Genomic DNA, 26,398 nt, shown 5'->3' with positions numbered 1-26,398 from the left:
CGCCGCAGCGCAGGCCCGAGTGAGGGGGCGTCCGGACAGGCAGCGGGGTGGGGCGAACCCGGCCTCGCTGCGGACAGCCCCCCGCGGGGTCCTCGCGTTAGGACCCAGGGGCGGGGCTTGGGCCGGCGCCGGGGTGGGCGGGGCTGGCGCGCTGTCTTCTGCGGGCGGGACCCCGGGATCTAAAGAGCTGCGAGCGGCGTGGGCCGCTGACAGAATCCTCTCACTGAATGAAGCTGATGCTGTGGACTCTTCCCAAACCGAAATGAGAGGTACGGACGAGCACGGAGCGGGGTCTAAGTGAAGGTCGAAGCGGGGAATGGTGCACACGGAAGAATAAAAAAGCCGTTCACAGCCAACTCCAGCAGCGCTCTGGATTGGGGAGAAGCACTGCGGCGATGAAGGCGAATCCATATCCAGAGTGTCAGAACAAGCGGCTGCTCCTTTCTTAGGAGAACTGGCCCGATGTGGTCAGTCTGCAGCAAGTTAGCTGACTGAGCCTTCGGGGTGTTCTGTCTTACTGAGGGCTCAGTGTTGGTCTCTGCTGTTAGGATATTGAACGCTCGACAGTGGCTATAGCCATATTGGCCCTAGTCAGGGAAAGTCTGTGTTGTTGAGCTCAAACATAACTTCCATCCCTAGTGCATTGCCCTTGAGTCCATTTGGCTGGGGGAGGAAGCAGACTGACATTCTCAGGTTGGTTATTCTGTCCACCTCATTAAAATCCTCCTCTTTGGTAAGCATTCATATGGAACATAGTTAAGTTCACATTCTGTGCCAAATTAGAAAAGTCTGTCCACACCCTCTTCCCCGCATCTCTTTGAATTTTCTAATCCCATTCCTTTCAAGTACCTGATCATCCAGCCCAGCCATTAGCCATGGTCCATGAAAAAGTATAGATCTTTACATCTGATCGGGCAAAATGAACAACCAAGTGCACTGCTCAAAGTTCTGTCCACTGAGAGGATTTTCCTCCACCTCTGTTCCTCAGAGCTTTCCCAAAGTGGAATGTTGTGCAGCTGTGTCCTTTTAGGCCATGCCTACATACCTTGCAGAACCTAAGAATTTTGTTCTTCAGGCACCTGGTCGCATGGAAGTTACCGTGAAGCTGTAGGTGGGGGTTGAAGAGAGAAGATAATACAGCAAGAATAGAGGGCACCCAGTTCATGCTGGACAGCTCAGATTACAAGGGAATTTGACCCATAGCCAAGCATTCAGGTTCTGCTTTGTTTTTTCTTTTATTTTAAAATAATGATAGATTTATAGGGAGCTGCAGAAATAGTACAGAAAGGGCTCCTGCACCTTTCACCCAGTTATGTCCAACGGTAGCATCTTCTACAGTCATCCCTCAGTAGCCACAGAGGATGGGTTTAGGACCTTCCATGGATACCAAGACCCACGGGGGCTCAGGTCCCATAGTCGGTATTCTGAATTCATGGTTCCATATCCATGGATTTAGCCAACTGCCTATCATGTTTTTGTTGTTTAGTCGCTAAGTCGTGTCCCATTCTTTTGTGATCCCATGGACTATAGCCTGCCAGGCTCCTCTGCCCATGGGATTTCCCAGGCAAGAATACTGAAACAGGTTGTCATTTCCTTCTCCAGGAGATCTTCCCGACCCAGGGATCAAACCCACATCTCCTGGGTTGGAGATTGGCAGGCAGATTCTATACCACTGAGCCACCAAGGAAGCATATCATGTAGTACGACAATATTTATTGAAAAATTGTGCATATAAGTGGACCGATGCAGTCCAAACCCATGTTGTTCAAGGGTCAACTATGATACAGTATCAAAACCCTTGTACATATTGATAAAATTCACAGAATTCGCTTGGATTCTATCAGTTTACATGCATTCGTGGGGTGGAGGTGATGTGGGTGTGTATGTAGTTCTATACAGTTTTTGTCACGTGTGGATTTCTGTAACCACCACAATCATGGTAGAACTGTCATCACAAAGATCCCTTATGCTTTCTCTTAAGAGTCACTTTCTCCCTCTTCTGTCTTCCTCCACCATCCCTAGCCCTTGGCAACCACTATTATGTTCTCCGTGTTTAAAATTTTGTCATTTTGGGAATGTTATGTAAATGGAATTAGTTACATGTGCTTTGGAGATTACAGCATAGTACCCTTGATGTCTTTCCAAGTTGTTGAATGCATCAGTAGTTTCTTCCTTTTTGTTTAACCATTCATCATTATAGAATATGTATATAGTTTATCTTCAGTTTTTGGCTATTTCAAACAAAGCTGCTATGAACATTCATGTACATTTTTGACATTTAAAAAATTTTGCTATAAAATATGCATAAGATAAAATTTACTATCATAACCAAGTGTACACTTCAGAGGCATTGAGTCCATTCACATTGTTGTGTGGCCATCCCTATGATTCATCTCCAGAACTCTTTTCATCTTGAAAAGATGAAAAACAGGAACTCTGTACCTATTAAGCAGTAATTCACCATTCCTTTCTCTCTCCAGTCTCTGGCAAGCACCATTCTATTCTTTGTCTCTATGAATTGGATTAATTATCTCATAAGTGTTTGTCCTCTTGTGACTGGTTTATTAAACTTAGCATTATGTCCTCAAGGTTCATCCATGTGTAGCGTGTGTTAGAATTTCCTTCCTTTTTTAAGGCCAGGTAATATTCCACTGTGGGGCTTGTCAGATGACTCAGTGGGTAAAGAACCTTCGTACAATGCGGGAGATGCTGGAGATACAGGTTCAGTTCCTGGGTCGCGAAGATCTCCTGGAGGAGGGCACAGGAACCCACTCCAGTATTCTTGCCTGGTGAGCTCCATGGACAGAGGAGCCTGGTGGGCTACAGTCCATGGGGTCACAAAGAATCAGACGTGACTGAAGTGACTGAGCACAGCACAGCATAATATTCCACTGTATACTGTATTGTTTATTCATCTGCCGATGGACAGTTGGGTTGCTTCTACCTTTTCGCTCTTGTGAATAATATTACTGTGAACATGGGGTGTGTGTTCGGTCATGTAAATACCCGAAAATAGCTTTTCTAGTCCCTGCTTTCAATACTTAGAGGTATATACCCATCATGTGGGCTTCCCTGGTGGCTCAGTGGTAAAGAATGCCTGTCAGTGCAGGAGACGGGTTTGACCCCTGGCGAGGGATCCCACATGCCACAACGAAGACCCAGCACAGCCAAATAAACAAATAATTTTAAAATGAACTACAACCTAAAGAACTTCAGTTGCTTCTGTTGCCTAGAGAAGTACCTCTTATAAGGGCCTCGGTTCATGTGAAGAAGATAATATGGAAGTGAAAGGAAATTCTCTAGCAGATCATGATGCCAAACAAACTGCCTTAACCTAGGTGAGAGTCCTAACTGAACCCTCAAAGGGTAAATCTCTGGAGGAATTCAGAGAGACCATTATGAAACATCAGCATTTATCCTCTGATTCTGAAAAAGAAGAATGTTTTTTAAAAAATGTAACCTTCACTCATGGGCTTCCCAGATGACACAATGGGAAAGAATCCACCTGCCAATGTAGGGACGCAGGAGATGCGGGTTCGATCCCTGGATCAGGAAGATGCCCTGGAAGAGGAAATGGAAACCCACTCCAGTATTCTTGCCTGGAGAATTTCACGGACACAGGAGCCTGGTGGGCTACTCTCCATGGAACTGAGACAGAGGAGCCTGGTGGGCTACACTCCATGAAACTGAGAAAGAGTCAAACGTAACTGAGGATGCAGGCAACTTTCACTCAGGTCATTACTGGGGCTCCCAAGATGGCCACTTGGAGGCGCCAGAGGATTTCAGATGGATACCAGCTAAAAATTTTTTTCCCCCATAAAACTTTACATCATGATACAGACAAATTGGTTACTATCTTAAATTAACATTGATAAATAAACTGAAAAAAAAAAACTTTTAACAACTTATATTTAGGTCATGTGACACGTGTAAATATAATCTTTGAAGAACTAAAAGTGGAACATGGCCAGCAACCAAGGCCTCAAAGATCCCTGAATACTTTCAGATGGATTTTATCCAGCTTCTACCTTTCATGAAATTAGAATGAGTTTTACTTTTTTTTTTTTTTTTTTAGGTTATAGCTCAGTTTTATTTGGCAAGCAAAGGAAAATACTTCCTCAAGGCATGAAGGCAGGCCAACCCAAAAGAAGTGCGGCTCAACTTTGGCTCCTCTTTTTCTGTTTTTCTCCTTCCCCTGAGCCTGCCCTATGTAAACTGGGCTAGCCTGGAGGCCTCTTTGCTTCACCTGAAGTTCTCACTCTGGTCCTTGGACCTTCCTTGTTCTGCTTTCGTGGGCTTTTTCCTCTTTGTCTTCTAGCCACTGCTATTTTGGACTCCTTTTTCCTATTCTACGTACCTAACATTCCCTGCTCAAGAGAGGGGAGGCCCAATTCTTTGGCAGTAGGGGTGTTGAGGTCTCTCTGGCTTCTTCCTGCTGAACTGGGACAGTGAGGGCGTTTGGGCCTCCCCCTCTTGCTAATCTCAAGCCTCAGAGTCCTTATGGCGGTGTTCATCTACAGGTGAGTGACATTTTCCATGGTCGACTGTTTTATGTATTCTTGTTGAACTGGCACTGCACGTTGTAGCTTGTTGACCTGGGCAGAGACAAAACAGGTTAGACAATTGATAATACATGGAGCAATCATAAGCAGCATCAGTATGGTGATAACAGGGAATAGTAGGGACATTCAGTTCAGTTCAGTCGCTCAGTCATGTCCGACTCTTTCGACCCCATGAATCGCAGCACACCAGGCCTTCCTGTCCATCACCAACTCCCGGAGTTCACTCAAACGCATGTCCATCGAGTCGGTGATGCCATCCAGCCGTCTCATCCTCTGTCGTCCCCTTCTCCTGCTCCCAGTTCCTCCCAGCATCAAGATCTTTTCCAATGAGTCAACTCTTCACATGAGGTGGCCAAAGTATTGGAATTTCAGCTTTAGCATCAGTCCTTCCAATTTATACCCAGGGCTGATCTCCTTTAGGATGGACTGGTAGGACCTTGTAATCTAAGGGACTCTCTCAAGAGTCATCTCCAACACCACAATTCAAAAGCAATAATTCTTCAGCGCTCAGCTTTCTTCACAGTCCAACTCTCACATCCATACATGACCACTGGAAAAACCATAGCCTTGACTAGACGGGCCTTTGTTGGCAAAGTAATATCTGCTTTTTAATATGCTATCTAGGTTGGTCATAACTTTCCTTCCAAGGAGTAAGCATCGTTTAATTTCATGGCTGCAATCACAATCTGCAGTGATTTTCGAGCCCCCAAAAATAAAGTCTGACACTGTTTCCACTGTTTCCCCACCTTTTTGCCATGAAGTGATGGGACCGGATGCCATGATCTTTTTCTCTGACTATTGAGCTTTAGGCCAACTTTTTCACTCTCTTCTTTCACTTTCATCAAAAGGCTCTTTAGTTCCTCTTCACTTTCTGCCATAAGGGTGGTGTCATCTACGTATCTGAGGTTATTGATATTTCTCCCAGCAATCTTGATTCCAGCTTGTGCTTCTTCTATCCCAGCGTTTCTCAGGATGTACTCTGCATATAGTTAAATAAGCAGGGTGACAATATACAGCCTTGATGTACTCCTTTTCCTATTTGGAACCAGTCTGTTGTTCCATGTCCAGTTCTAACTGTTGCTTCCTGACCTGCATATAGGTTTCTCAAGAGGCAGGTCCGGTGGTCTGGTATTCCCATCCCTTTCAGAATTTTCCACAGTTTATTGTGATCCACACAGTCAAAGGCTTTGGCATAGTCAATAAAGCAGAAATAGATGTTTTTCTGAAACTCTCTTGGTTTTTCCATGATCCAGCAGATGTTGGCAATTTGATCTCTGCTTCCTCTGCCTTTTCTAAAACCAGCTTGAACATCTGGAAGTTCACGGTTCATGTATTGCTGAAGCCTGGCTTGGAGAATTTTGAGCATTACTTTACTAGCATGTGAGATGAATGCAATTGTGCGGTAGTTTGAGCATTCTTTGGCATTGCCTTTCTTTGGGATTGGAATAAAAACTGACCTTTTCCAGTCCTGTGGCCACTGCTGAGTTTTCCAAATTTGCTGGCATATTGAGTGCAGCACTTTCACAGCATCATCTTTCAGGATTTGAAATAGCTTAACTGGGATACCATCACCTCCACTAGCTTTGTTCGTAGTGATGCTTTCTAAGGCCCGCTTGACTTCGCATTCCAGGATGTCTGGCTCTAGGTGAGTGATCACACCATCGTGATTATTTTGGTTGTGAAGCTCTTTTTTGTAGTTCTTCTGTGTATTCTTGCCACCTCTTCTTAATATCTTCTGCTTCTGTTAGATCCATACCATATCTGTTCTTTATCGAGCCCATCTTTGCATGAAATGTTCCCTTGGTATCTCTACTTTTCTTGAAGAGACCTCTAGTCTTTCCCATTCTGTTGTTTTCCTCTATTTCTTTGCACTGATCACTGATGAAGGCTTTCTTATCTCTCTGTGCTATTCTTTGGAACTCTGCATTCAGATGCTTATATCTTTCCTTTTCTCCTTTGCTTTTCGCTTCTCTTCTTTTCACAGCTATTTGTAAGGCCTTCCCAGACAGCCTTTTTGCATTTCTTTTCCATGGGGATGCTCTTGATCCCTGTCTCCTGTACAATGTCACGAACCTCCATCCATAGTTCATCGGGCACTCTGTCTATCAGATCTAGTCCCTTAAATCTATTTCTCACTTCCACTGTATAATCATAAGGGATTTGATTTAGGTCATACCTGAATAGTCTAGTGGTTCCCCCTACTTTCTTCAATTTAAGTCTGAATTTGGCAATAAGGAGTTAATGATCTGAGCCACAGTCAGCTCCCGGTCTTGTTTTTGCTGACTGTATAGAGCTTCTCCATCTTTGGCTGCAAAGAATATAATCAATCTGATTTCGGTGTTGACCATCTGGTGATGTCCATGTGTAGAGTCTTCTCTTCTGTTGTTGGAAGAGGGTGTTTGCTATGACCAGTGCGTTCACTTGGCAAAACTCTATTAGCCTTTGCCCTGCCTCATTCTGTTCTCCAAGGCCAAATTTGCCTGTTACTCCAGGTGTTTCTTGACTTCCTACTTTTGCATTCCAGTCCCCAATAATGAAAAGGACATCTTTTTTGAGTGTTAGTTCTAAAAGGTCTCGTAGGTCTTCATAGAACCGTTCAACTTCAGCTTCTTCAGCGTTACTGGTTGGGGCATAGACTTGGATTACTGTGATATTGAATGGTTTGCCTTGGAGACGAACAGAGATCATTCTGTCGTTTTTGAGACTGCATCCAAGTACTGCATTTTGGACTCTTTTGTTGACTATGATGGCTACTTCTAAGGGATTCCTGCACACAGTAGTAGATATAATGGTCATCTGAGTTAAATTCACCCATTCCAGTCCATTTTAGTTCACTGATTCCTAGAATGTCAACGTTCATTCTTGCCATCTCCTGTTTGACCATTTCCAATTTGCCTTGATTCATGGACCTGACATTGCAGGTTCCTATGCAATATTTTTCTTTACAGCATTGGACCTTGCTTCTATCACCAGTCACATCCACAATTGGGTATTGTTTTTGCTTTGGCTCCATCCCTTCATTCTTTCTGGAGTTATTTCTCCACTGATCTCCAGTAGCATATTGGGCACCTACTGACGCGGGGAATTCCTCTTTCAGTATCCTATCATTTTGCCTTTTCATACTGTTCATGGGGTTCTCAAGGCAAGAATACTGAAGTGGCTTGCCATTCCCTTCTCCAATGGACCACATTGTGTTAGACCTCGACAGGGCTGTAGTCCATGTGATCAGATTGGCTAGTTTTCTGTGATTATGGTTTTAGTGTGTCTGCCCTCTGATGCCCTCTCGCAACACCTACCATCTTACTTGGGTTTCTCTTACCTTGGACATGGGGTATCTCTTCAGAGCTGCTCCAGCAAAGTGCAGCCACTGCTCCTTACCTTGGATGAAGGATCTCTCCTCACGGCCGCCCCTCCTGACCTTGAAGGTGGAGTAGCTCCTCTCGGCCCTCCTGCGCCAGAGCAGCCACAGCTCCCTGGACATGGGGTTGCTCCTCTTGGCCGCCTCCAATGCCAAATTCCCCATTGCGAGAAGAAGGATCCCCCAAAGAGAGACTGTAGCCACCCTAAGGACTCTCCATCTCGTTCCTGTAGATCTGCATGTTTTTCTTGAGATTGTGAGACTTAATTTAACTTAGCTGGAGGTATTTACCTGGAAACAACACGTCTCATTCAAGATGGATCAAGTCCCTCCTTGTACAGGGGTCAGATCTATCTCCTGTCTATTTTGGGGTACAACCCCTGCCAAGCTGTGTTGGCTCTTTAGAGCTATCCTGGGAAATCCTATCCCCAGAAACTTGATTTTGGGGATGGCACTCATTTGTAGTCCTGAATAGATATCTGAGACCTCCCAGGGGCTCACAGGTGTATCGAGTATCCTCTTCAGTTTTCTTCCATGGCTTGACTCATGAGTAGTGAATCCAGGAGTCATGTCCTGGTACCTTGACTGCTATGGGGGTAGAAAGTATTACAGGATAGGGGCCCTTCCATGTGGGCTGGAGTTGGGCCTTTGGGGACCCATCTTTCCGGACTTTAATTAGGGCTTGAGTCCCTGGAGCATATAGTGGTGGCTCTTTAGAATCTTTTGGGTCCTGGCTGACATCCTACAAGCATATATCCTGTTGGAATTGCACAATGGCCATGGCATAAGACCGGAGGGTCTGAGCCTCTGGATCTGGGAAGAGGTCATTGACATCAACAAAAGGTCTGCCATATAGCATCTCATAAGGACTAAGACCAACCTGTTCCTTAGGGGCAATGCGGGTACAGAGGAGAGCTATTGGTAAAGCCTCCTTCCATCTCAGGGAGGTCTCCTGGGTTATCTTTTTTATTGCTGATTTTAAGAATTGGTTGGCTCTTTCTATTGTCCTGAAGACTGAGGCCTCTGGGCACAATGGAGATAAGAAGAACTGTACAAAAAAGATCTTCATGACCAAGATAATCATGATGGTGTGATCACTCACCTAGAGCCAGACATCGTAGAATGTGAAGTCAAGTGGGCCTTAGAAAGCATCACTACGAACAAAGCTAGTGGAGGTGATGGAATTCCAGTTGAGCTATTTCAAATCTGGAAAAGATGATGCTGTGAAAGTACTGCACTCAATATGCCAGCAAATTTGGAAAACTCAGCAGTGGCCACAGGACTGGAAAAGGTCAGTTTTCATTCCAATCCCAAAGAAAGGCAATGCCAAAGAATGCTCAAACTACCGCACAATTACACTCATCTCACATGCTAGTAAAGTAATGCTCAAAATTCTCCAAGCCAGGCTTCAGCAATACATGAACCGTGAACTTCCAGATGTTCAAGCTGGTTTTAGAAAAGGCAGAGGAACCAGAGATCAAATTGCCAGCATCTGCTGGATCATGGAAAAACCAAAAGAGTTTCAGAAAAACATCTATTTCTGCTTTATTGACTATGCCAAAGCCTTTGACTGTGTGGATCACAATAAACTGTGGAAAATTCTGAAAGAGATGGGAATACCAGACCACCTGATCTGCCTCTTGAGAAACCTATATGCAGGTCAGGAAGCAACAGTTAGAACTGGACATGAAACAACAGACTGGTTCCAAATACAAAAAGGAGTACGTCAAGGCTGTATATTGTCACCCTGCTTTTTTAACTTATATGCAGAGTACATCCTGAGAAACGCTGGGATAGAAGAAGCACAAGCTGGAATCAAGATTGCTGGGAGAAATATCAATAACCTCAGATATGCAGATGACACCACCCTTATGGCAGAAAGTGAAGAGGAACTAAAAAGCCTCTTGATGAAAGTGAAAGAGGAGAGTGAAAAAGTTGGCCTAAAGCTCAGTAGTCAGAAAACGAAGATCATGGCATCCGGTCCCATCACTTCATGGCAAATAGATGGGGAAACAGTGTCAGACTTTATTTTTTGGGGCTCGAAAATCACTGCAGATTGTGATTGCAGCCATGAAATTAAAAGACGCTTACTCCTTGGAAGGAAAGTTATGACCAACCTAGATAGCATATTCAAAAGCAGAGATATTACTTTGCCAACAAAGGCCCGTCTAGTCTAGGCTATGGTTTTTCCAGTGGTCATGTATGGATGTGAGAGTTGGACTGTGAAGAAGGCTGAGCGCCAAAGAACTGATGCTTTTGAACTGTGGTGTTGGAGAAGACTCTTGAGAGTCCCTTGGACTGCAAGGAGACCCAACCAGTCCATCCTAAAGGAGATCAGTCCTGGGTATAAATTGGAAGGACTGATGCTAAAGCTGAAATTCCAATACTTTGGCCACCTCGTGTGAAGTGTTGACTCCTTGGAAAAGACTCTGATGCTGGGAGGGATTGAGGGCAGGAGAAGGGGACAACAGAGGATGAGATGGCTGGATGGCATCACCCACTCAATGGACGTGAGTCTGAGTGAACTCTAGGAGTTGGTGATGGACAGGGAGGCCTGGCATCCTGTGATTCATGGGGTCACAAGGAGTCGGACATGACTAGCGACTAAACTGAACTGCGTGACCTTAGAAGTAAGTGATGTCCCATTGTCCCTTTATAATGACCTGGGAAGACCAAATCTCGCACTGATTTCATGGAGCAGTTTTTTTACCACCTCCTCGGCCTTCTCCAGGTGGGAAAGCCTTCAATCCATCCTGTGAATGTATCTGTCATGACTAATAGATATTCATACCCTTGAGAAACTGGCATCTGGGTGAAGTCCCTCTGCCAATTCTCTCCTGGGTAGGTCCCACAAGTGTTTTACTTTTTAATATGTCTGTTTTAATGGTGGACTGAAGGATCTAATTGCCATGAAAAGCTATAGTCCTTCCTAAAAACTGCTTGATTTTGTGTTTCCAACTTAGGACATCCCATTTTTTATATCAAGTGGTCAAGGCACACACTTTACAGAAATCAGTGGCATTATTAACATTACCAAAAATCTCAGAACTCTTTTGCTGCCTGGTGAAGGGTACTCTCACAAGTACCTTATGGCCATATGGTTCACTCCCTTGGGAATACATCAGTTGTCTAAGAAATGAACAGTTATTTGGAAATTCCACTTCCAATACTAAACTACCCTGCTGCATGCAGACATGGCAAAAATATTACAGGGGATTCATATATATCCAGTCCTGTCATCAATAGGTTAAGGACAGCTTCCCACAGCCACTTCCTAAATAGCCTCTTTGTGATCCTCAACCATGAGATTTTTTTTGTAAGACATCAGAGAGAAACTGCTCTTGAGCATTACTGTATGGAACCTTATCAGATACTGTTAACTAATGCAGCAGTGAACCTCCAGAATGTCAATTCTTCCATACATATTTTACAGCTAAAGAAGAGTTTCAGAAATGACACAACTGGAAGTCTATTCCAGCAGAGGACTTCAGACTGAGGATTTTCCAAGGTGCTCTAAAGCAACTGGTCTCCAAACCAGCTGACTGAAGACCTTCGGAATAAATAGAGGACTTCAGATAAGGGATAGCTTCTGCCCAAGATGTCAGACCAACACCGGTGGTAAAGCCCTGTTTTGTCTACCATGATACTGTAAATCAATTTTATTTCCAAAAAAAAAAGGAACCCAAAAAACCCCTATTTTATTTTTCATCTGCTTGCCCATAGTTACTCTTCTCATTTCTATTGATCCCTAGTTGTTATCCATCCATAATGACCTGTTTTCTCTTTTCTTTCCTCTTTGTTAGGTCAGAGCATACTCATTCGAATACCATTTTTCATGCTTATATCATGCTCACACGCTCAGTCATGTCTGACTCTTTGCAACTCCATTGATGGCTCCTCTGTCCATAGGGTTCTCCAGGCAAGAATACTAGAGTGGGGTGTCATTTCCTCCTCCAGGGTATCTTCCCCATTCTTAGATTATCCTAAATAATTGCCACTGCTCGAAATCTTACCAGCTTCTGGGTATGCCATCCATTGGCAGATCACCATGACAAATATATTTGAACAGTTCTAGTCTCACCAAATGACACAATGGAGAATTAAAGCCAGTGGCTTTTCCATTATCATCTACAGGGACAAATTATCTTAAATCAACCTGTGACTTTGCTAATGTCCCTGTCTCCCAGTCTTGAGGGGGACTATATCCTTAACCTGTGGCATTTAACCCAACACTGGTAGTTGGAATGAGATTTTATAAATAAAATTGCAATAAATTTTCATGCACAAATCCAACAAGCTACCCACAAAACGTAGAACAATACTAACCTATACCTGAATTTGAAAAATAATTACAGGAAGCAATATTGTATTTTTTTAAGAAAATATTTAATTGGTAGTTTTCTAGAAGGAAAGATTTTTATCTAGTACGAAAATTTGTAGTCAGGGTACCAAGAAAACATGGGCAATACAAGTTGTTTTTCAAGTTAACACATGATTAGTAAGCATCTATTGGGTGCTCATTTCTGAGAGGAAGTATGAGAAATGACCTGAAGCAGCTGATAATCTGGTTCAGGAGACAAGAAAATGGCAAGATAATAAACAACCAATGATTTAAATAGATTAAGACACTGATAAGAACTACTCCAAGTCGAGATATCTTTCACTTGCAAATATTATGGACGACTAACCTGGTAACACAGTGGATAGGAATCTGCCTGCCAGTACAGGGGACACAGGTTTGATCCCTGGTGGGAGAAGATTCCAGTTCAGTTGCTCAGCTGTGTCCAACTCTACGACCCCAAGGACTGCAGCACGCCAGACCTCCCTGTCTATCACCAACTCCCAGAGTTTGCTCAAACTCATGTCCATTGAGTCAGTGATGCCATCCAACCATCTCATCCTTTGTCATCCCCTTCTCCTTCCACCTTCAATCTTTACCAGCATCAGGGTCTTTTCAAATGAGTCAGTTCCTCGCTCAGGTAGCCAAAGTATTGTAGTTTCAGCTTCAATATCAGTCCTTCCGATGAATATTCAGGACTGATTTCCTTTAGGATGGACTGGTGGATCTCCTTGCTGTCCAAGGGACTCTCGAGTCTTCTCCAACACCACAGTTCAAAAGCATCAATTCTTCGGTGCTCAGCTTTCTTTATAGTCCAACTCTCACATCCATACATGACCACTGGAAAAACCACAGCCTTGACTGGACAGACCTTTGTTGGCAAAGTAATGTCTCTGCTTTTTAATATGCTATCTAGGTTGGTCATAACTTTCCTTCCAAGGAGTAAGCATCTTTTAATTTCATGGCTGCAGTCACCATCTGCAGTGATTTTGGAGCCCCCCAAAATAAAGTCTGACACTGTTACCACTGTTTCCCCATCTATTTCCCATGAAGTGATGGGACCGGATGCCATGATCTTAGTTTTCTGAATGTCGAGCTTTAAGTGAACGTCTTCACTCTCCTCTTTCACTTTCATCAAGAGGCTCTTTAGTACTTCTTCACTTTCTGCCATAAGGGTGGTGTCATCTGCATATCTGAGGTTATTGAGATTTCTCCTGGCAATCTTGATTCCAGCTTGTGCTTCCTCCAGCCCAGTGTTTCTCATGATGTACTCTGCATATAAGTTAAATAAGCAGGGTGACAATAGACAGCCTTGATGTACTCCTTTTCGTATTTGGAACCAGTTTGTTGTTCCATGTCCAGTTCTAACTGTTGCTTCCTGACCTGCATACAGATTTCTCAAGAGGCAGATCAGGTGGTCTGGTATTCCTATCTCTTTCAGTATTTTCCAGTTTGTTGTGATCCACACAGTCAAAGGCTTTGGCATAGACAATAAAGCAGAAATAGATGTTTTTCTGGAACTCTTGCTTTTTCAATTATTGAAACAGGAGATGGCAAGAGTGAACGTCGACATTTTAGGAATCAGTGAACTAAAATGGACTGGAATGGATGAATTTAACTCAGATGACCATTATATTCACTACTATGGGCAACGATCCCTTAGAAGAAATGGAGTAGCCATCATAGTCAACAAAAGAGTCCAAAATGCAGTACTTGGATGCATTCTCAAAAATGATAGAATGATCTCTGTTTGTTTCCAAGGCAAACTATTCAATATCGTGGTACTCCAAGTCTATGCCCCAACCAGTAATGCTGAAGAAGCTGAAGTTGAATGGTTCTATGAAGACCTATAAGACCTTCTAGAACTAACACCCCAAAAAGATGTCCTTTTCATTATAGGGGACTGGAATGAGAAGATTCCACATGCCAACTAAGCCCGTGCGCCACAACTACTAAGGCCATGCTCTAGTGTCAACAACTATTGAGCCCAAGCACTGCAACTACTGAAGCATGCATGCTCTAAGGTTTGACAGCCACAATTAATGAGCCCCTGTGCTTCAGCTACTAAAGCCTACACGCCCTAGAACCCTCACAGCACAACTACTGAGTCTTCATGCTACAGCTACTGAAGCCCATACCCCTAGACCCTATGCTCCACAATAGGAAGCCACCACAGTGTGAAGCCCGCGCACCACAACTAGAGAGTAGCCCCCACTCTCTAGAACTAGAGAAAGCCTGTGTGCAGCAGTGAAGATCCAGCAGAATCAGAAATCAGTAATTAAAAATAATACTTACGGAAAAACAGATGCTTTTACAATTGCAGTTGAGTAAGATCTGACTTCCCATCAGTATTCAAGAGAATTCTTCCCAGATGAGGGGACATTTGAATAGGGTTCTGACTGATCACCAGGCTTTAGACAGTGGAGAGGGCATTCTAGGCTGGTGGAACAGCTTAGGCAGAACAGCCCAGGCTAGGAAGTGTGGACGCATGTTTGAGGTATGGCAAGCAAGCTAGTTTGTCTGAAATGGAGGTTCTTGTCAGGAACAGCAGGAGGTTAGGGCAGACTGAAGAGGGCATTGAATGTCAAACTGAGAGGTTAGCCTTTATCCTATAGGCAAAACAGAGGCTTTGGGGTCAGGACGGGGTGGCAGGATGGGTGCCTACTGCTGAGAATGATTAACATGGCCAGAGATACATAAGACAAAGGGACTATGTTAGGCAAAAACCAGCTACAAAGTTGCAGGCATCCAGGCATATAAAGTGACCTGAGTGAGGGTTAGAGAAGGACAGTTGGGGGAAAAAAGATATATATATGGGGCTTCTCTTGTGGCTCAGTTGGTAAAGAATCCGCCTGCAATGCAGGAGACCTGGGTTCAATCCCTGGGTTGGGAACATCCCCTGAAGAAGGGAAAGGCTTACCCACTCCAGTATTCTGGCCTGGAGAATTGCATGGACTATACAGTCCATGGGGTCACAAAGAGTCAGACATGACTGAGCAACTTTCACTTCACTTTGCCCTTTGAAAGAAAACTTAACCTGTTACTAATGTAAAATATGTATGAGTTATCTGGCGTTGTTTTGGGGATTTTCGTTTGCTTTTGAAACACTATGTGACTGAAGCCTGTGCTATACTGATTACACTGATGAGGCTTCCCCCCAGTATAAATTCTCCCATGTATGGAGACTTCCCTGGTGGTCTAGTGGTTAAGACTTCACCTTCCAAAGCAGGGGGTGTGGCTTCGATTCCTGGTCAGGGAGTTAAGATCCCACATGCCTCATGGCCAGAAAACCAAAACATAAAACAGAAATAATATTGTAACAAATTCAATAAAGACTTTAAAAATGGTTCATATAGAAAAATATTAAAAATAATAAATTATCTGATGTTGAATGTGTGACCCACTAACTAAAGCCTTTCCAAATCCATGATATTCACATAGTTTCTTACTGGTTTGGATTCTCTCATGTTTGGTAAGGGAGGAGGTATGATGAAAGCCCACCCACTCTTAATAGAGCTTCGGTTTGGTGTGTCCTGTCTGATGTTGAACAAAATGTGTCCTGTGTCCTCTGACCAAAAGTCTTCCCACATCCATTGCACTCCTAGGATCGCTTTCTAATATATAATTCAGTACATCCTCTGAGGTTTAGTGGTGTGTGTTTTCCAGCTGAAAGCCTTCCTGCATTGGCTGAATTCGTAGGGTTTTTTTCCCAGCATGACTTTTCTGATGTTTAATAAGGGAGGCAGTGTGAGCAAAGGCTCTCCCACACTCATTACATTTGTACGGTTTCTCTCCAGTATGGTGTCTGTAATGCTGAGTGAGAGAGGAACTCTGGCTAAAGGCTCTCCCACACCTGTTACATCTGTAGGGTTTCTCTCCTGTATGAAATCTGTAGTGTACAACGAGAGAGGAACTCTGGCTGAAGGTTCTCCCACATTCTCTACATTCATAGGGCTTCTCTCCAGTGTGAGTTCTCTGATGTTTAATAAGGGATGAAGTATGACCAAAGGCCCTTCCACATTCATTGCATTTGTAGGGTTTCTCTCCTGTATGAAATCTGTAATGTAGAACAAGAGAGGAACTCTGGCTGAAGGCTCTTCCGCATTCGCTGCATTCATAGGGCTTCTCTCCAGTATGAGTTCTCTGATGTTTAATAAGGGATGAAATATGACCAAAGGCTCTTCCACATTCATTGCACTCATAGGGCTTTTCTCCAGTGTGACATCTCTGATGGCGCTGAAGTTCTGACTGGAAATGGAACACCTTCCCACATTCACTGCATTTGCAAGATTTCTTCCCTGGTTGGGTTCTCCGAGAGTTACTTCTCCCTGAAGTCTGTCTGAATTCTGTATCACAATTATAGTATCCTTCTCCTATGGGAACATGGTGTTGGTTAATAGGGACTGATCTTAAACCTGAACTGGTCCCAAATTCATTCCATTTATGACCTCTCTTAAGGGTGGGAGGAGATTTTTGAGTGAGTGGCGTTTCTTTCAGATGTCTCTCCTGTTTTTTGGGATGCATCTCTACCTGGTCATCCCAACCACAGGTTGCTTTCAGTCTGGAGGTCCTGAGTTCATCGCTAATGTGTTTCTCCACTGATGCTCTCTGAAATAATTCTTCTTTGGAAAGTCCCTGACTTAGCATAGGTTCCTTGGTTTGAGGCCTCCTCTCCCAATCTGGAAAAAAACAAAAAAGACAGGCTGGTATTACCTGTTCTATGTGCCAAGAGGAAGTAAAGTCCTATGATAGATGTAAGATAATTAACCTTTAAAATAATACCTAAAAGAGGGTACAGTCTCTTCCAAGAATGGTGTATGTCTGAAGAACATTTTGGAAGTGCCAAGAATAAGATAAGCAGGTAACTGGAGATTAGAAAAACTTGAGAGAACAGTGTTGGGACTCCAGTACACAAGGTAAGGGCTTCCCTGGTGGCTCAGTGGTAAAGAATCAGCCTGCAGTGAAGAGATGCAGGTTCAATCCCTGGGTCAGGAAGGTCCTCTGGGAAGGAAATGGCAACCCACTCCAATATTCTTGCCTGGGAAAGTCCATGGATAGAGAGGAGCCTTGAGGGCTATAGTCCATGGAGTTGCAGTCGGACATAACTTAGCTACTGAACAACAGTAACACAAGGTAAATCCAAAGACTGTAAAGATGAGAGGAGGGTAGGAAGATGCCCTCCACAAAATCTTCCCTCAACACCTCAGTCCACACCACACATTATTGTGTATTATATATATAGTATAATATACATACTGTATACATTTAACATCTATTACTGCATGTAACTGTGATAGCAGAATAATTATCCCCCAAAGATGTCCAAGTCCATCTGAACATATTTATGTATTCAAATCCCAGGAACATATAAACATGTTACTTTAAATGGCAGAAGAGACTTTGCAGATGTGATTAAAGGCACAGACCCTGAGGCCGGGAGATTATCATGAGTCATTCAGGTGGGCCCAGTCTAATCACATGAGTTCTCAAAACCAGAGACAGTTCCTGGCTGAGTCAGAGAGATGTGGTGTGAGAAAGACTCGACCCATCACTTCTGGCTCTGAAGGTGGAGGAAGGGACCCACGGGCCAAGGAATGTAGTAGTCTTTAGAAGCTGGGAATGCTCCTCAGCTTATAGCCAGCAAGAAAATGAGAAACTTGGTCTGACCACTGTAAGGAATTGGTTCTGCCAACAACACAGATGAACAGGAAACAGACTGTCCCCTAGACACTCCAGAAAGGAACTCAGCCATGCTGATACCTTGATTTTAACAGTGTGAGACTCATACTTGATTCTGAGTTGTGAACTATGAGATAATAAACTTGTGTTGATTAAAGCCGCTAAGTTTGTGACAATTTGTTTCAGCAACAATAGAAAGCTAATACAATAATAGTGACCCTTCTGAACAGAGAAATGACTGGCAATGCCTAAGCAGGGCTCCCACAGGCCAGATTTTGAGCCAGTAGGTCTTGTGGGGATCCTGAGGATCTGAATGTTTAACAAGCTCCCCTAGAGATTCTGAAACACACTATATTTGTAGAACACTGTAAACAGACAGATACTGATGATGAGACTAGATCCAGATGCCAGACCCTTGCCCTCATTCTGGAAGGAAACACGATCAAGAGAGTACCAATACAGAGATCAGCATCTTCTCTGTCCTCTTCTGGAGTCTTGAGGCCCAGACTGCACTCTCAGGATTTGAGCCCTGCTTTGGGGAGCTTCAGCTCTGGCCTGAGGCTGATTCTGTTTCAAAGATGGACACGGACACAGACTGTCATCTCCTGCAGTATGCTTGGGTTGCACGTGGCAGGCAGGAGAGCTTTGTGTCCGGAATTTTGTCCCAAGGGGTGGAGCCTACCACCCCGAGGACTCAAGTCACCTAGGAATTCAAAGAGATGCCATCAAGAGCTGGTAAGAAGTGGTCTTTGTTCTTAGAACCACCTCTGTTGTAGTTCAATTTAATAAAGCCTGAAGTGTCTTCACCTTGATCTTCCTGACGTCATCTGTCAGGATGTCCCTGCTGGTAGCCCTTTAGTTTCTGGGCTACTTAACTGTTCTGTTTGATCTGCTGCTAACTCTTTGTTATCCTTGCTGATATAGGACTTAACAACTGTTGGTCCTTAGACTCCATCTAACACTGATCGTGTGACATCTACTGATGACGCATAGTCCCAAGAACCCTGAAGGGTGAGCAGAGATGGGCAGATGTTTATTTCTTATCCACATTACTCACAAGAAACAAAGGAAAGATAAACACTAGAGAAGAAAATGGACATCTTTTCATACCAGAAAACATGATAGAAGCCTACAAGTATTCAGAATAGTGGAGTGGAGGGCTCTTGGCAAGCAACTTCACCTTTTCAAAGAAAAGGGCTCCTGGCAAGTGACCACACCTTCTCAAAGAAGAGGCCCCTGACCAACGGTTTAAAGGAACTTTCCAGTCACAGTTGGCCCTTATGATGTGTACTCTTGTTTTAGCCTGACTCTCACCTGAGTGGACACCTGTTGAGATTGCTCTTTCTAAAATACAGGGCTCTTCCCCTTCCTCCAACTGGCAGATCATATATGGTTTGGACACTGGAAACCCTGGTGGTAGAGAAGGAAAAGGATCATGGTATGGGTATGTAAGAGGCCAACGCTTGTGGACAGCCTGCAACTAAGCATGGTGAAGTCATAAAGCTTCTTACTCTGATCTCGCACACAGCGGGACTTTCCTACGAGGAGAAGAAATACTGAATCTCCTGGGCCCCAAGAGCAAATAGATGTCTAATTCTGGAATTTCAGGGCAAAAGCCAGCCAACAGGCCCAGACACCCCTAGCTTTTAAACACCAAGGAACTAAAGATGGCCTGATGGGCAGGCTCTGGGCTTTGGAGGAGCTGAGCTCACCCAGGGAGGCCAGGTTCTTGAAATTCTCCAGCATCACCTCCCGGTACAGGTCCTTCTGAGTAGAGTCCAACTGCCCCCACTCCCACCAGGTGAATTCCACAGCCACATCCTCAAATGTCATCAGGTCCTGAAACACAGAAGACAATCCTGCACCCTCAGAGAGTACACTCATGGCCCTGAGAGGAGAGGAGACGGGTGTCTGAATAGAACCTTAGGGTGTACAAAAAGGCCAAGAGTTCCTGGCTATCACAATGCCAGGTTTTATCATCTGAAAAATATTTTAAGCTGCTCCAGGGACTGTGTCATCCTTACTACTCAGTATCCCACGCAATGCCCACAGATCTCAACACCCAACTGCTTAGAAATATAATCAGGGCCTCAGGAGAATCAAACCTTTAGGGACACTCCACTTATGTGAGAGAAATAGATACAATCCATTTCCTCAATTTTCAGAATGTCTCACAATTTAGTGACATTTAAATAGAATCAATAAAAATAACAAACTGATTAAAATAAAAATAACAAACTGCATTCTGAGTGTATTATAGTGTCAACAGTCTTCTAATTAAGTATTTTTGAAACTTGTGGCCTAGGATTTCTACGATAATTCTTACCAAGGCCAAATAAAATCATTTGGGGCTTAGGATAACTTATCCCATAACAGCTGCCAGCATACAGTTCAGTGAAAGTATGTAAAATGGACTTACAATGAATTAGTAAGTCTTTTGTGAGTCTGATTACTATAAATCATCTCCCCAAAAAGCCTAATCATTTTTCAGTTTCTAAATGTGCAAAGTTGAGAATGAGAACCCCAGATCTCAGGGCCTCACAAGGTACAACCATTCTGTGGGTCCCAGCCAGAACTATCCTGTCAGCCTCTATAACGAAAATACTCTCAATTGACTTACATTGTACAATAAGCTATAAACTATGAACTAAAAAGCAGATAAGTGAAGGTAGTATAAACTCCTTTTACTTTCCCCTCAAAATGTTTAAAAGTCAAATCCCATTTAGATACTGATTCCCCAGAATAAGCCAAACTAACAATTTTATATTAAAGGCAGTCCAAAATAATCAAATGTGGAGAACTCACTACCTTAGTGACCCAAATGATAGATTGTCCTATTTGTGCAAAATGTTCATTGGCCCTCCCTACAGAATTGATTTTCCTACCCCACTGACTCAGGAGTACTCAAGTCCTTCACTGTCACGTTCGGAATGTGAAGCAAGTGGCATGAGCTACTTACGAGCAAAAGCTTTCCCAGTCAGCTTCTACAATTGCTGCTCTGAGAATGGCAGATGATCCCAGAGTGAAGATGTGGGGCAAAACCATAGCTTGCATGTAACGTGGACAAGAAATAAACCGTTGTTGGTGTAAGCGTCTCAGGATTCGCTGTGTTATCACAGTATTACTAGCCTCAACGGACTCATTTATAAAGCTGGTACTCCAGGTGTTCTGCCATAATAAAAAAGCCTAAAATACATGATAGTGGCTTCAGGGCCAGGCAGTAGAAAACACTGGCAAGATGGCAACCCATATAGTTTGGTGGTGAACTGTGTGCTAAAACTTGATGCGATAACTTGAAAGAGGAACAGTGCAAGCATGAGCAGGTGATGTGATGAGACAAGGAGGGAGGCATAGCGTCAGCGGTATGAGCTGGGTCACTGGCTACGTGTGGCCAAAGTATGACACACACACAAAAATTAGTCTAAGAGTTTGCTGATTTGCAAAATTAAAATGTAAGGCAAAGAAAGTGTCCAGAGGGGCTTCCCTGGCCGCCCAGTGGTTGAGACTCTGGGCTTCCAATTCAGGGGAAGTGGGTTCAATCCCTGGTTGGGGAACTAAGATCCCACATGCCACATGGCATAGCAAATATATATATATATATGTATATATGTATATATATATATATTTTTTTAATATTTTAAAAGAAGAAGAAAGTGTCCCAGAAATTCCAGGACTTGCAAGGTTGGAGACTTAATGAATACTCATTTCCAACCGGTCAAAGACAAAATAGATATAGCTTTTGCATGACAAAAGATGATTAAAACCCAGCCTAATGGCAAGGACTAAGTCATGAGTGTGATTGTCAGACCTTTTGTTTCAGTTCAGTTATGGCTCCCAGTAAATCCTCTCAGTGGGACCGAATTGCTCAGAGTGACTAAAATTAAGGTTTTGCCAAGGAAACCCCAGAAGCTCCACAATTAAGTCTAAAGAGAGGGGCATATTTCAATAACAACTGTGGGAAAAGCTGTTGATATACAGAGCTAATGGAAGCAAATGCACAAAAAGCTGGTCAAGTTTTTGAGAGTCACACTGAAGGTGCAAGACTTGAAACAGTCTTGGGCCATCAAACTACTCAGGATAAAAAAGCTGCTTAGCCCTCAAAAAAAGTTTAGTATCATCTTCATATGCAACCAAGGGAGATACTGCAAAAGGAAGAAACTTCTGGAGGGCAGAGCCAAGAGCCAAGGAGAACACTGGACTGGGAGCTATACTCAGACAGCAAAACCAGGACACATAAAAGACCCCTCCCCAATCCCAAGGCCAGGGTCCTCAGTGTGTCACCACACTAATCCAGGAAGATAACAGGTGCACAGGGGCCCAGTCTCACTCAGCACAGGGCCCTGGGGCAAGGAGACCAGCAAAAGCCTTGATGGGCTCTGCCTCCTGCAGAGCAGGAATTGGGTCCAGTTCCCTTTGGCTCCAGAGAAAAGGAGGCAAAACTCTCCATAGTTCAGGCATTTGAGAAAAACTTAAAGAGAACCCCAACTCACCTGCGGTCTGGCTTTCAGGAATAAACTGGCTGTTCCCTTTTCTCCTAGGCATCTCTCTGGAGGAAGAGCAGGGTCCTGAGAAGGGAGAACTAGGAAGGTAAAAGGAAGGTAATAAGGCTAACCCTCATGAGATTTACAGCTCCCTGACTCCCCCAGTCAGTGTGTTGCCCCCATGGTTTCTGGGGATAAGGCTGGACCTACGGGAGCTGAGGGACAGGCTACAGGCTGCCTGTGCACACTGCTGCATGAGGCCCCCTCTTGTCCATAGGCCACAACAAGCTGTAGGTAGCTGGAGGGTGACCAGTTTGGCCACTCCTTTGTGGTCACTGGACCTCCAGTATGCAGGTCCTATATTAGGCCTTTTGAAAATATAAACATGGAGAAGTAGTTCAAGGAACTTTAAATGTCACCTGAGGGTATAAGACAGGTTAACAAGACAAAATAAGGCCTAGGACAAGACCACATAAAGATATGGGACTTTGCGGAAGTCACACCTCTCCTTGGAAAGTAGTGCAGAGGCCAGGTCTTCCTGAGACGCTTTCCTGAGTGTTCTAAAGCATCATTAGGTCTCTGAAGCATATTTTAAGAGCCCCTTTATTATAAGGCCAGGGCTTCCCAGGTGGCTCAGTGCTAAAGAATCCGCCTGCCAATGCAGGAGACTCGGGTTCAGCCCCTGGGTCCGGAGAAGGAAATGGCAACGCACTCCAATATTCTTGCCTGGGAAATCCCAAGGACAGACCCTGCCCCGCCAGTGGGGCTCCCTGCCCCCATCCTATGGTCCTCCTTCTCCTCCTAGACCCAGACTGACTCCCCAGGAGGGTTCCGGCCCGCGGCACCCTCGAGAGCCAAACCTGAAACTCTGGAGTCCATAGCTGGGGCTAGTCCTTTCACTAGGTCCAAATCTCTGTCATTCTGCGGCGGCCCTGCGATACTCCCGGGGCTCAGAGAGCGGGGAGCGAGCCAGATGACACCGGGCATCCCCACTTCGCGCAGGGACGCCCAGCCGACCCGCAGGACCCAGAGCTGGGCCGTCAAACCCAGACTGGCGTCCCAGCTGAGCGCAGTGCGGCTGCGGCTGTGGCTGCGGGGGGAGATGCTCTTTCCCCTCTCGGACTCCCAGACGCCTCAGAAGCCCGGCCGCCGCCTTCCTTCTGGAGACTGGACTCTGGGACCCAGCTCCCACCGAGACCACTAGGAAATGGCCACAGCCATACCCTAGATCTCGGTGCCCGCGCTCCTCCAGAATTGCTTCTGGAGAGCTCACAGGGAACCGATGGGCCCTGCAACTCTGCGCCCAGTTCCAGGCCTTCTCAGCCCCTCGCGGGCGGGCAGACGAAGGAACACTTCGCACTGTCACTGGCTCAGGGCGCAATGCCCATGGCTGGCCTGCGCACCAGGAGTAGCTGAATCCACAAAGATCCAAGCAACACCCGGATTCCAGCCCCGCCTCCCGAGACCCGTCCTGAGCCTGCGCGAGAGGAAAGCCACCACGCCGGGGTCCCCAGAACAAGCGTCGGGGGCGGGTCTGCGGGGGGAGGTCGAACGAGCGGCGCCTGCGCACTGGCAGCTTGGGAACCTTGGGCGCTCTGCTCTGGCAAATTGCAGACCGGGCAAGTGCGCACCAGCTACCTGGACAGAGGTTTCACTCTGCCCCTAACTCCTTTTCACCTCCACCCCCCACCCCCCCCCATGAAAGTGAAAGAAGAGAGTGAAAATGTTCGCTTAAAGCTCGACATTCAGAAAACTAAGATCATGGCATCTGGTCCCATCACTTCATGGCAAATAGATGGGGAAACAGTGGAAACAGTGGCTGACTTTGTTTTTCTGGGCTCCAAAATCACTGCAGATGGTGACTGCAGCCATGAAATTAAAAGACGCTTACTCCTTGGAAGGAAAGATATGACCAATTTAGATAGCATATTCAAAAGCAGAGACATTTCTTTGTCAAAAAAGGTCTGTCTAGTCAAGGCTATGGTTTTTCCAGTGGTCATCTATGGATGTGGGAGTTGGACTGTAAAGAAAGCTCAGCACCAAAGAATTGATGCTTTTAAACTGTGGTGTTGGAGAAGACTCTTGAGAGTCCCTTGGACTGCAAGGAGATCCAACCAGTCCACCCTAAAGGAGATCAGTCCTGGGTGTTCATTGGAAGGACTGATGTTGAAGCTGAAACTCCAATACTCTGGCACCTGATGCGAAGGGCTGACTCATTTGAAAAGACCATGATGCTGGGAATGATTGAGGGCAGGAGGAGAAGGGAACTAGAGAGGATGAGATGGTTGGATGGCATCACCGACTCAATGGACATGGGTTTGGGTGGACTCCGGGAGTCGGTGATGAACAGGGAGGCCTGGCGTGCTGTGATTCATGGGGTCGCAAAGAGTTGGACACGACTGAGCAACTGAACTGAACTGAACTAATGTTAAGGTAATTAATCATCAAGTGTAACAGTTAGAGGAAGGCTTTTCCCAACTTTCTCAGCCATAATTTATTGCTTCTTCCATTCTACTCCCATAGTGTCTTGGACATGACATAATTGTAGCACACACTGCTTTGTGTTGTAATAATTCCAAATTCTGATTTGTCCATTGAACCATGAGTTCCTTTGGGGGCAGTAACTGTGTTTTATTTGTACCAATGCCTTGACTATTGTAGGCAGTTTAGGGTTTTTTTTAGTTTAAGTGTAGACTTGTTCCTGACTGTAGACTTTATCACATTTTTGGGGGGGTATAATTCAAGTCTTCCCTGGAGCTATAGATCAGTGGTCTTAGCTTTAGCTGCACATTAGGATCACTTGCATACAGAGAAATTTGTATGCAGGTCAAGAAGCAACAGTTAGAACTGAACATGGAACAACAGACTGGTTCCAAATTGGGAAAGGAGTACATCAAGGCTGTATATTGTCACCCTGCTTATTTAACTTATACACAGATTAGATCATGATAAACGCTGAGCTGGATGAAGCACAAGCTGGAATCAAGATTGCCAGGAGAAAATATCAATAACCTCAGATATGCAGATGATACCACCCTTATGGCAGAAAACAAAGAACTAAAGAGTCTCTTGGTGAAAGTGAAAGAGGAGAGTGAAAAAGTTGGCTTAAAAATTAACATTCAGAAAACTAAGATCATGGCATCTGGTCCCATCACTTCATGGCAAATAGATGGGGAAACAAAGGAAACACTAAAAGACTCTATTTGGGGGGGGGGCTCCAAAATCACTGCAGATGGTGACTGCAGCCATGAAATTAAAAGACGCTTACTCCTTGGAAGAAAAGTTATGACCAACCTAGGCAGCATATTAACAAGCAGAGACATTCCTTTACCAACAAAGGTCTGTCTAGTTAAAGCTATGGTTTTTCTAGTAATCGTGTATGGATGTGACAGTTGGACTATAAAGAAAACTGAGCGCTGAAGAATTGATCCTTTTGAACTGCGGTGTGGAGAAGACTCTTGAGAGTACCTTGGACAGCAAGGAAATCCAACCAGTCAATCTTAAAGGAAATCAGTCCTGAATATTCATTCAGGAAGGACTGATGCTGAAACTGAACTTCCAACTTTGGCCATCTGATGCAAAGAACTGACTCATTGGAAAAGACCCTGATGCTGGGAAAGATTGAAAGCAGGAGGAGAAGGGGATGAGAGAGGATGAGATGGTTGGATGGCATCACCGACTGGATGGACATGAGTCTGAGTAAACTCTGGGAGTTGATGATGGACAGGGAAGCCTGGTGTGCTGCAGTCCATGGGGTCGCAAAGAGTCGGACTTGACTGGGCGACTGAACTGAACTGAGGATCACTTGCAGATCTTTTCAAACTCTCACTCTTCAGAAGGAGGCCCAGGCATCAATAAGTTAAAGCTCTTCAGGTGATTCTGGCATGCAGCTACGGTTGAGAATCCCTACGATGTCTCCAACGAGAGTCCTTCCAGTAGCACCATGGAAGGCTGGCTCCTTTATGCTCAAAATGTAGGA

General features: G+C 44.7%; 1 long non-coding RNA gene across 1 annotated transcript; it reads left to right on the top strand.

The window, feature by feature from the left end:
• Window positions 1-153: 153 nt before the first annotated feature.
• On the top strand, window positions 154-18,095 carry LOC105611091 (uncharacterized). Its single transcript, XR_001038977.5, has 3 exons — window positions 154-269; window positions 4,076-4,520; window positions 11,354-18,095. It is a non-coding gene; the product is annotated as an uncharacterized LOC105611091 (long non-coding RNA).
• The last annotated feature ends 8,303 nt before the right edge of the window (window positions 18,096-26,398 follow it).

The sequence above is a fragment of the Ovis aries genome, chromosome 3, assembly GCF_016772045.2.
Source record: "Ovis aries strain OAR_USU_Benz2616 breed Rambouillet chromosome 3, ARS-UI_Ramb_v3.0, whole genome shotgun sequence".
NCBI classification, from domain to species: domain Eukaryota; kingdom Metazoa; phylum Chordata; class Mammalia; order Artiodactyla; family Bovidae; genus Ovis; species Ovis aries.
This window is presented reverse-complemented; position numbering and strand designations above follow the sequence as displayed.